We start from the raw sequence: 11376 nt of genomic DNA on the forward strand, positions 1-11376 counted from the left end.
TAGCTTTCAGCAAGGCAGATGATACAAAACTTCTGCAGGCATCACCTGAAGCAGTAAGCCTCTGAAAGGTCTCTCTCGCCTGTCTGAGATCATCTCATTGAAGGCTAGATGTGTGTCCAATGTCTGGAGAGGAGAGAAAGGATTTAGAAGTTGAACTGACAATTCAAAACCTACTGGTGGCCTCTATAATATGACTGCAATGTCAGAAGACAAGATTTCAGAGAGTTCAGATTGGTTTCTGTGCGTGTGTGGAAGTGTCACATGAAAATTATGTACGGAGTCCATTAGGTATAAAAAACCCAAGGAAGTGCTCTCACAGCCTACCCCCACACACCCTCAGCAAGCCCGAAGACAATACAAAACCAGGAGTAGTTGATAGGCCGGATGAGTGTGCTGCCATTCAGAGAAACCCGAACAGGCTGGAAAAGTGGGCAAACAGGGACTTACAGAATACCAGGTTGGAAAGGACCTCAAGGATCATCTGGTCCAACCTTTCTTGGAAGAAAGTGAATTCATGAGGTTCAGCAAAGGGAAATGCCAAGTCCTGCCCCTGGGTAGGTACAACTGCATGTAAAAGTATAGTCTGGGGGCAACCTGGGTGGAAAGGAGCTTTGCAGATCTGGGGGCCCTGGTGGGCAGCATGTTGAACATGAGTCAGAAATGTGTCGCAGTTGAGATGGACAAAGCGACAAGACAACAAATCTCTTTGAAAGCCTGGTGGCACAAAAGCCTTTACTGCCTGTTAATTTATACTCTTTCCCCTTAGCTTTCCCAGATGTGTCTCTTTCTAATTGGTTCGGAATTGTTATACAGTCTTATCATTTGTTATTTGCTCAGATCATTATAACTCAACTCTTCTGCCAAAAGGACAATGATGCTGTGTCTTGTAGTCGAGACTTTCTCAGGACTTGCTTATCTTGCAGATGCAACTCTTCTTGCTCCTGCCTGTTTCTCATGGGAAGACTGGAATCCTCTCATTCTCAAAGTCGTCCTGTCCAGGGCCTCAGTCCAGCTGAGATCCAGCACATCTCTTAATTTACAGCACTGTTCTGACTGCCACCGAAAATCAAGTATCTTTAAAGAATTGAACCTGGCAAGTCCAGTAACTGTTGAGTTGGACATGGATTGCCTTCAAGGAGCTAAACCAACAGGTGCAAGGGGGATCCAAAATGGCTCTACAAAACCGATTGGCCTTGGACATGTTACTCTTGAAAGAAGGTGGATTTTCTGGAGTGTTGAATGATAGGCAGGAGGACTGTTGAATTCCTCTTCATAATGCTTCTACTATCCTAGAACAAGCCAGAGCTGAAGTCTTAGACATTTCAAAGGAGCCTGGGGAATTATTCCAATACTTACAGCCGAGAGATTGCGTCTCGAATATCTTTCTGTCTGTGGGATTTACGGGCTGGAAGCAATGGTTGACAAATCTGGGACTTCTTATTTGAATCGGGTTCTTCTTGTTAATGGTAGGGTTAGCTCTAGGCAGGACTATGATTTCTGGAATTCCTTCTTCACTTTTCCCCTCTATTCGCTCTGTTGAAATCACCACGCCCAAGGAAGATGGGAGCATCCCCGCCAGAGCTGAAGACCACGGCTGCAAAACGGCTGTTTAAGTGACGGGGTGGCGTGAAGGAGAGTTTGCATTTTTGCCTTAAGCAACCTGTTTTGCAGATTTATGTCTGTGTCTTGTGTATGATTGATGTGTTTTCTGTATGACTGAAAAGATTGACCTGCCCTGAAACCCACCGAGTGGGATGGGAAGGGAAGGGAAGGGAAGGGAAGGGAAGGGAAGGGAAGGGAAGGGAAGGGAAGGGAAGGGAAGGGAAGGGAAGGGAAGGGAAGGGAAGGGAAGGGCCCCATCCAAATACTGAGACTGGCCAGGTATACATTTGACACTTTATTTTTGTCAAGAAATAGTAAGCAATTTTAGAAAGAAGGACAAATGAAGAAATGCTCACAACTGCAGACAGTTCACACCATGTATTGCAGCAAAGGCAAGGGGAACAGGCACATATTGGCCATTCAGTCCTACTACAGGCAGTTCACTCTGTCAGTAGTCAAGATTGGAGACAGCTTTGTTTGCAAATGGCTGGGATGCCTGCTATCATTTCCCAACAGCACTTCCATATTCCTGTATTTCTGAAGTGCTTTGGTCGCAATCTACTTTGGGACATTCGTGCTATGGAAAAGGGAATGGGACATAACTTTGTATCCCAATGTTTTATCAGCGACTCCAAGTCTGTGTAAAGCACTAGCAAAGAGGCAGCTGCGTGTACAACAGCACCATTGACTCCAGTTAGTAGCTCCGGACCAACGGTGATCTGCAGTTCTCACTTAACCACAGAGGCAGGGAACTGAATGGCAGGGAAACGGCAAGAAAGCCCACACTAAGGTCTCCACATCGGACGTTTCTCCCTTTTGAGTGCATAGGCAATTAAAATTTTATTTTTTTCAAAACTCATTTCGGGAATTTTTTTTTCTAAAACCTCTCGGTTTTGCCATCGTGCAGACCTCCTTGCAGTTCGGAGCATAATTACATAAGGCAGCAATTACTGAGGCTCTCAAGTGAGCCTTCACCCATGCAGAAAAGATAGCATGGCCTCTGCAACACTGCAGGTGCCAGCGAGGAGAGCTGCAGCTGAATTTCCCTGCTCTGACGACCCTGCAGCGTCATTGCAAGACCTGCAGATCAGCCGCACAGTTTCTATCCCCTGGTGTGGCCGGCACTTGTCTTTCTCCTTTTGAATGAAGATCAGCCCCATTAGGCATCGTGAAAGGCCTCCTGCGAGGGGTGCGATGGCTCTGAGGGCAGTGCAGCGCTGCTCCGACTTAGCGGTGTGTGAGTGAGAGGTGCCGGCCCAAGCAGAAAGGCACGGTAGCCCTCTCCTCGCCTCCAGTGAGGTGGTGTTGGGGCTGCGTCGCGCCCCTCGAAGCCCGGGCATCAGAGCTCGTCTGGGGAATCCAAGCAGCCAAAGTAACTCGGCACCTACAAGGACAGAGTCAGAAGGCACTGATGAAACCGTGGGGAAGGAACAGGAGTGACTTTGTTCCCTGCTCTTTGGGAAGTCCACCAAGAAAGGGGTCGTTGGTGGCAGGAGAGAGAACCCTTGCTGGCAGCGACTAGAGGGTTGCTTCGGCCCCTTCTCAACACCGGCAATAGCCTCAGAGCACCGCAAGATGACAGCGGCGTGCACTGCCCCCTTGCCCGGCAGAAGGGCTTGGCAGGCAGCCCCTAGGGAGCCATGAAGTAAGTGGCCCTTTCCCAAACCCAAGCAGCAGCATCCCTCACTGTCCCTTGCTACAAACCCACGTTGGAAGGCCAAACGTGCTTCTTTTTTACTGTTTGGTTGTTTTTTTCTTCCCTCAAAGATCTCCGGTGAAACGTGAGCTTTTTAACAAGTGCCAACATCTATCTCAGTGCCTACAGCTACTCGGAACAAGTCCTTGCTGTGTCTTTGGCATTCAGACACCAGCAGCCAGTGCTAGGATTGCCAGGCGACACGAAGAGAAAAGCGGGCCTGTGGCTCTTTCAGCAGGTGGTGGGTCAAAGAGCTCAAAATCGTGAGTCTTGTGACCTTGCTGGGGTGTCTGCTCAGCCTTGCAGAAACGGAGCTTCAACAGGAGCAGAATGAAAACTGCCAAAGTTGGAGTGGTCTGTTTCTCCTGACGTACAGGTTCTCCCAAGGGCAGGGGCGTGCTTCCTGTCTGGGGCCATCTCTGTGCACCTCGGAGAGGTTGGCTATACTCAGAGCAGTGTCCCGAACTTTGAAAGATGGACGGCAGGGTCTGCTACGCACCTGGGCTCCTCGTTCTTCTTGCCTGCTTGGATTTCCTCAGTTGCCCAGCCCTGAGAGCTCTCTGTCTAGTTTTCTCCTCTTGCCGTCTGGCTGCCCATCACTTCCCTCCTCTTCCCTTCTTCGCTTTCTTCGCTGTGGCGAGCTGGGCACCCTTTCCATTCGATAGGATTGTTAGAGAGGTAAAGCCATGATCAACTTGAACCAATTTGGCTCTTAATCAGAGCTGGCTCGTCTTACCTCCTCTCCTCAGACGAGCTCTTGAGGTGTTCGGTGCTTTCTGGAGCGCCTGGAGGAACCTGCAATGGAAATGTGGAAGTGAGCAGATGGCGAGGACCTACCTGCCCAGTTGCTCCCGTAGCTCTGAAAGGCAGATCCCCGGGGCGGCTTTGCTCAGCTCAGCGGAGCCCGTTCGGGTGGGATCCCCGCCCCAAGTGCCATGGCCAACCTGCGTCAGCCGTGCTCTGCACTTCTGCAGAGACGCAGGCTGCTGCCTGCCCTTGCTGGCCCCTGCGGCAGCAGTAGCGCCTCCTGAGGTGGGAGGCTTTTGCTGTCCTGCTGTCTGTGGCCTTGACGTACCTCTGCGGTTTGCGCCCCCTCTGCAGCCCCGACATACCTCTGCCGGCGAGTCCTCGGTCGATGCGCCGGCAAGGCCAGCCACCTCCTCCCCAAAGAGTTCCCCGCGGTGTTCAATGAGGAGCTCCACCAGCTCTGTCACCTGCACACAGCAAACCATGGGTTTGCACCTGGGTGGCTGGAAACGGGTCAAGCAGCCTTTCCCACTCCTGCTGCTCCCTTCTGCGCAGAAAGCTGCGGCTGTGGGGCTGCTCTTCCCTGCAGCTGCCCCACGAGCATTTGCTGAAGAGAGGAGGCAGCCAGGTACCTCTGAACAGCAAAGCTCGGCTGGGCCCGGCAGGCTGGAGCCGGCTGGGAAACACAGCGTACCTTCCCTGTCGCCTGCAGCAGGACCTCCAGGGGGAGCGTGTTCTCCTCGGCTGGGCTCAGGAGGTTTGGCCCCACGCAGACGGCCAGGTTGCCAGCAGTCATCCTGTTGGTGGCTGCATTTCTGCTGATGTTTTGCAGCAGGGCCAGCAAGCTCTTGAGGAGCAGGAGGTTGGCCTCGGGCAACTTGCTGACCACCCTGAGGGAGCAGGAACCCCAGGTTACTTAGGCAGGCACTGGCAACACAGGTCTCCCAGGCTGCTCTCAGCCAAGCACACCTGAGGGAAGGCTCCCTGGCCACACCTGCTCCCCCGCGGAGGGGCTGCCTTCACTGAGATACACCCACCTCCCTCCCTGCTCTGCTGGCACGTGTCCCTTCCTGGAGCATCCCCCAATGCCTTCAGGAAGAGCTCCAAGGAGGCCAGTGCTTTCCTGTGCCACTCCCCCGCTAAAACCCCACCCCAGATCAGCAGGAGGTGGCCGGCAGAAAACACAGCTTCTTCAAGGAGGCCATCACTTTGCAGGCAAGTGCCGGCCTCTGCCAGTCCCTGCGGAGCAGGCAGGCTGCTTGCCACACTTACTCTTTCAGTCCGGCCAGCCTCTCCTGCCTGCTGGTCTTCTGCAGGGCACTCATCCACTCCTGGTAGAGCTCGACCTCGAGGAGCTTGGAGGGAATGTCACGGAGGAAGTCCTGTAATGCCAAGGGCTCTGGGTGAGGCTTTGAGCCCTGCTGCTGGGAGCACAGGCAGCATTCCCGGCCCTCTGGCTCGGGAGCAGGTGAGCAGGTTTCAGGGGCTGCTCCTGCAGGTGCCCATCAGCACCAAGAGGGCCAGGAGCTGCCGGGCTCCAGGTCAGCAGGGTTCACCTTCAAGAGGACGGCCAGGCGGTGCGCAGGCTGGCTGTGGAGGTGGACCTCCGCTCCGCTGTCGAGGGCCTCCCTGAGCTGCCGGGCGGCACGATGACTGTCCGCCAGTCGGAAGATGCCCTCGGTGGATGGCCCATGCTCATGCAGGAGAGCCAGCAGGTCCTGCAGGGGACAGAGGAGGACAGGTGCTTGGCTGGGGCATGTGTGGACAGCTGTGCTTTCGCTGGGGCAGCATGCAGGGGCGCCTGGAGGTGGGTGAGCCTGTAGGGAGGAGCCCCGTTTGTCCCTGAGCGCCACTTGGGATCCCTCTGCTGGGGACACCACCTCTCCAGAGGAGCCCGAGGGATGGGTCCCCGCTGGCCAGGCTCGCTTACCTGGATGGGCTGGGGCAGCGTGCCGTCCTGGCTGCAGAGAGCTGCCAGGGGCCGGCCAAAGAGACGCTCGCTGTCACCAGAGCACGACGGCCGGGGCACCTCTGCGGCGACCGAGGTTCCTCGCCGCGCAAAGGTCCAGCGCAGCCACCTCCTCCTCCTGCGGGTCCCGCCTGCTGCCGAGGAAAAGAGAGCAGAACCCCCTGCGTGAGAAGGAGCAGGCGAGTGCTCCCGGAGCCTCTCAGTGCTGTCCCCTGGGCAGGGAGTGCACAGGAGAGGTGCCATTTGGGAAGGAGGGGCACCGGGGGATCAGCCCACTGCTGCTGCAGTGCAGTGGGCATGGCCGTGCCCTGCAAGCAGGGCAGTAGCAGCCCCAGTGCAGCACAAGTGCCTGCCTGCAAGAGGAGGAGAGAGGGGCCACCCTGCCCTCGTCTTCCTTCAACTCACCAGAGGAGTGGCCAAGTCCACCTTGGCTGCTGGCGGGCTTGGGAGATGGCGGCTGCTCTGCACCAGCCTGCAAGAAACGCCCTGTGCTCAGCAAGCAGCCCTGAAGCAAAAAGGGCCCCCAGCGAGCTGCATCAGCCCCTGAGAGCGTGTGAGCGGTGAGGATGGGCGAGATCGCCCCCCGAGCGACGCTCACCTTTGCCTGGCACTCGACCAGCCTCTGCAGGCTGCTGGGGCGTAGTGTCGTCGCCTGGGCAAGGGGAAAAGAGCAGAAGGTGAGAAGCCACGCAGCTGCTGCTGGGCCGGAGCAGGCTGTGGGGGCAGAGGGGACACAGGAGGGGCACTCACGGCCTTGCGGTGCCTCAGCTCCTTCAGCAGGAGCTTGATGGAGGGCAGCTGGGTCACCTGGGCTCCCTCCACGCCTTCTGGTGGCCTGTGCATGGGGAAGAGGCAGAGGAAGAGCCGTGTGAGCCCCAAGCCGCCTCTTCCCTTTTCTGCCAGCCTGGGGATGACTGCCAAAGTGCCCCGAAAGAGCCGCGTCCTGCCTGGCAGTGGAGCGGAGAGCAGCGGCAGTGGTGAGGATGGGGCTGGGCAAGTGTTGACTGGACAGAGCTGGCCGAAGCCGCTCCACCAGCTCTGCCCGCTCAAGAGCTGCCCCCATGCAGACACGGGGGCACCTCTCCCCAGCTGGGGAGCGGTGTTTCCACATCATCCTGCTACGCCTGGAGCCAAGCCTCTGAGGGGAGCACGGCCTCCCGAGGCTGCAGTGCCAGGCAGGGCTTACCCACGGAGCGCGCTGACCCAGAGCTCCTTCAGCGCCCGGGAGCTGCAGAAAGAGAGGAGAACCAGCCTGAGCAGCCGCCGCTGCCCAGCCTGCGGGCAGAGGTGGCTGCCGGCACAGCCCTGCCCCGTGGGGACGGCCTCGGAGGCGAGACAAAGGCCCGTGCGCCAGGACAGAGGTGCTGCCCAGCCCTGTCCCGGCACGTGGCACCAAGACTCACCGGAAAGTGACGAGGCAGGAGCCAGAGGGCCAGATGAGGACAAGGGAGTTGGTGGGCTCGCCTTCCTCCTCCTCGGCGGCATCCCCAGCCGCCCCGCTGGTGCTGCTCAGCACCTGCAGCAGGCCCAGGGCCAGGCAGAGCTGTGGGCGGGGGCCGCTGCCACGCCTGCAGAGAGGAGCAGCAGGGAGTGATGTGGAGGTGGCCGAGCCCGGGGGCTCCCCTCTGGCATCCACCTGCCACGGGCACGGCCATGGGTGCATCCAGCAGCAGGGTGCTGGGGCCTGGGGCTGTTCCTTGGGTGTCCCTGCCCTGCTGCCAGGGCCAGGGCTTGCAAGAAAAGGCAGCTGGGCTGCGCGAGTCTTACCTGGGCTTGGCGATGACCAAGGCATCGCTGTAGAGGAGGAGGTCCCTCTTCTTCGTCGCGCGGCCCTGGGTCACCCGCACGCGGTGCTGGAGCAGCGGCTGGGGCGATGCCGGCACAGGCGTGCAGGGCTGCTCGGGGTCAGGGTCGTCCCTGCAGAGCAGATGGTGTCAGGCAGGAGAAAGGCGGCTGCTGCGGGGCCTGGCTGTGCCGGCGTGTCCCCGAGCTGCTGCGGGGGGAGCTCACCTGGAGCCAAGGCAGCAGATCAGCTGGCCCATCCTGCTGAGGCCGGGAGAGATCTCCGGTGGGACACCCTGGTGGGGCTCAGGACAGTGCTCAGCCCGCCCGCGGGAAGCTGCCAAGGGGGTCCTGGTGCCAGTCAGTGCCACTGGGCAAGAGCTCGACTCTCCCCAGTGCCTCTCTGTGCTGGCCCAGCACCGTCCCTGAAGGCACTGGGGCCGTTGCCAGGACAGCGCCGGGTCAACACAACACGGCTCTGTGACCCCAACGGTCGCAGTGGGGAGTGGTGTGGGGGAGGGGCACGGGGTTCTCTCCCCAGTATACCCATGTCCCGGTGGATCTTCCTACTGTGGGGCGAGTACCCCTAACCTTAACAACACCTCTAGGCGTTTACTCGCGGTTAGCCACCGATGGCCATGGGAAAGAACCCAAAATCCACACCAGATGGATTGTGCCCTCTTTTTAACACAGTTGCTAGGAACCGAGTCTTTCTGCTCTAATTCCACAGGTAAGGCGACAGAAAACCCAGTTTGGACAAGGCAGAACCTTTTTTTTTTGCTCTACTTTCCAGCAGTAGTAGAAGAATGTGTTGTAATGTTGCTTTGTATAGAAGGTGGATAATTTTGTGTATCTTGTTTTTATATGCCACCCAATGTAAAGAGACGAGAGGAGGAAGTGGAGATCACAGATCTCCAAATCTTGCATGGGAACTGCTTGATGGAGTCGTATGTGGAATCCCACAGATCAGGGCCTTTGTATAGCACTCCCTCCCTCCTCAGAGCAAGGTCTAATCTTCCGGTGGATGTATGCTCTGTTTTGGAGCTTCCAACCACAAATGTGTCTGTCTGGGGGTACCAGAGGGACATTTGGAAATGCCGGGAAGGAAATAAATTTCATACTAGCGTTTGGAAACGGAACTCTTTGGGGATGGAATCTGAGAACGCTGGTCTCCTCTCCCTGAATGGATCTATGACTGGGCCAGGTTGGAGGACCTCTGGCACGTACCGTGTGACTGAACCCCATTTCAATCTCACAGTCCATTTGACTAAATTGGCGTGGCCAGACTTTCTGATGAAGCCGGGAAATTGGACGATCTCGGTCATTGGAAAGACCTCTCTCGTGAAAAGGCGAGAAAGATGACAGTGTATAGATTATCCCTTCGATCCCACATTTTCCCCCATACAGATACCAGGTTATTCTGAAACTCCTGCTACTGAAACAGTTACCCTGGCTTGGTGCCTTCAGCTACCCTGGACTACAGGGCCGTACGTACCTAACTTTAAAAACACCATGTGGTTGTGGTCCTTGAGTAGGCCTCAGTTTAAACCCTTTTCTGATAACAGGAATCCTCCTAAATGCTCTCGTGCTTTATGGAAGCGTAAACAAATCATTACACGTGCTACAGGACCTGGCGAAACTGTCAAACCTCTATGGCATTTAAAATCTTGAAGGACTCTTGCAAGGTGTATGTGTATCTGCTGGAGGAATCCCTGGAAAGGGTGAGAAAATAAGGCTCTTGATTCCTGGGATAGAACGCAGGACACTACCCAGGAGAGTGCGCTCCGTAGGTATCATTTGAGATCTGCCTTCAAGTGCGGTGTTCCTCGACTCCGTTTCCCCGTTAGAAAGCCTGACAATAAAAGCGGCTCCAGTGTGGCGATGTCACGATTCTACTGAGGATAAATGGGATTGTAGAACCACACGCTATCCTGCACCTTTTGGTTTAGCTTGGGGATGTTCTGATGGAAAGCCGTATTGGGTGTTACCATTGGAAAGACATGCCGGTCCGGCATGCGGAACAGTGGTTCCCTCTCTGTGTCCGAGCCGTATCTTTTCTTTTAACCCTAGCAGGATGAGAAGATCGACCGATGTTCAAGTCCTTAATGAACCATCGCCTCCCACCTTGACCATGGGACAAGGTGTTTCTCTTACTCTGCAGCCCTGCTCTGACTGCCACCGAAAATCAAGTAGCTTTAAAGAATTGAACCTGGCAAGTCCAGTAACTGTTGAGTTGGACATGGATTGCCTTCAAGGAGCTAAACCAACAGGCGCAAGGGGGATCCAAAATGGCTCTACAAAACCGATTGGCCTTGGACATGTTACTCTTGAAAGAAGGTGGATTTTCTGGAGTGTTGAATGATAGGCAGGAGGACTGTTGAATTCCTCTTCATAATGCTTCTACTATCCTAGAACAAGCCAGAGCTGAAGTCTTAGACATTTCAAAGGAGCCTGGGGAATTATTCCAATACTTACAGCCGAGAGATTGCGTCTCGAATATCTTTCTGTCTGTGGGATTTACGGGCTGGAAGCAATGGTTGACAAATCTGGGACTACTTATTTGAATCGGGTTCTTCTTGTTAATGGTAGGGTTAGCTCTAGGCAGGACTATGATTTCTGGAAATCCTTCTTCACTTTTCCCCTCTATTCGCTCTGTTGAAATCACCACGCCCAAGGAAGATGGGAGCATCCCCGCCAGAGCTGAAGACCACGGCTGCAAAACGGCTGTTTAAGTGACGGGGTGGCGTGAAGGAGAGTTTGCATTTTTGCCATAAACAACCTGTTTTGCAGATTTATGCCTGTGTCTTGTGTATGATTGATGTGTTTTCTGTATGACTGAAAAGATTGACCTGCCCTGAAACCCACCGAGTGGGATGAGGGGAAGGGAAGGGAAGGGAAGGGAAGGGAAGGGAAGGGAAGGGAAGGGAAGGGAAGGGAAGGGAAGGGAAGGGAAGGGAAGGGAAGGGAAGGGAAGGGAAGGGAAGGGAAGGGAAGGGAAGGGAAGGGAAGGGAAGGGAAGGGAAGGGAAGGGAAGGGAAGGGAAGGGAAGGGAAGGGAAGGGAAGGGAAGGGAAGGGAAGGGAAGGGAAGGGAAGGGAAGGGAAGGGAAGGGAAGGGAAGGGAAGGGAAGGGAAGGGAAGGGAAGGGAAGGGAAGGGAAGGGAAGGGAAGGGAAGGGAAGGGAAGGGAAGGGAAGGGAAGGGCCCCATCCAAATACTGAGACTGGCCAGGTATACATTTGACACTTTATTTTTGTCAAGAAATAGTAAGCAATTTTAGAGAGAAGGACAAATGAAGAAATGCTCACAACTGCAGACAGTTCACACCATGTATTGCAGCAAAGGCAAGGGGAACAGGCACATATTGGCCATTCAGTCCTACTACAGGCAGTTCACTCTGTCAGTAGTCAAGATTGGGGACAGCTTTGTTGGCAAGTGGCTGGGATGCCTGCTATCATTTCCCAACAGCACTTCCATATTCCTGTATTTCTGAAGTGTTTTGATTGCAATCTACTTTGGGACATTCGTGCTATGGAAAAGGGAATGGGACATAACTTTGTATCCCAATGTTTTATCAGCGACT

Source organism: Leptosomus discolor, chromosome 2 (genome assembly GCF_034619465.1).
Source record: "Leptosomus discolor isolate bLepDis1 chromosome 2, bLepDis1.hap2, whole genome shotgun sequence".
NCBI classification, from domain to species: domain Eukaryota; kingdom Metazoa; phylum Chordata; class Aves; order Leptosomiformes; family Leptosomidae; genus Leptosomus; species Leptosomus discolor.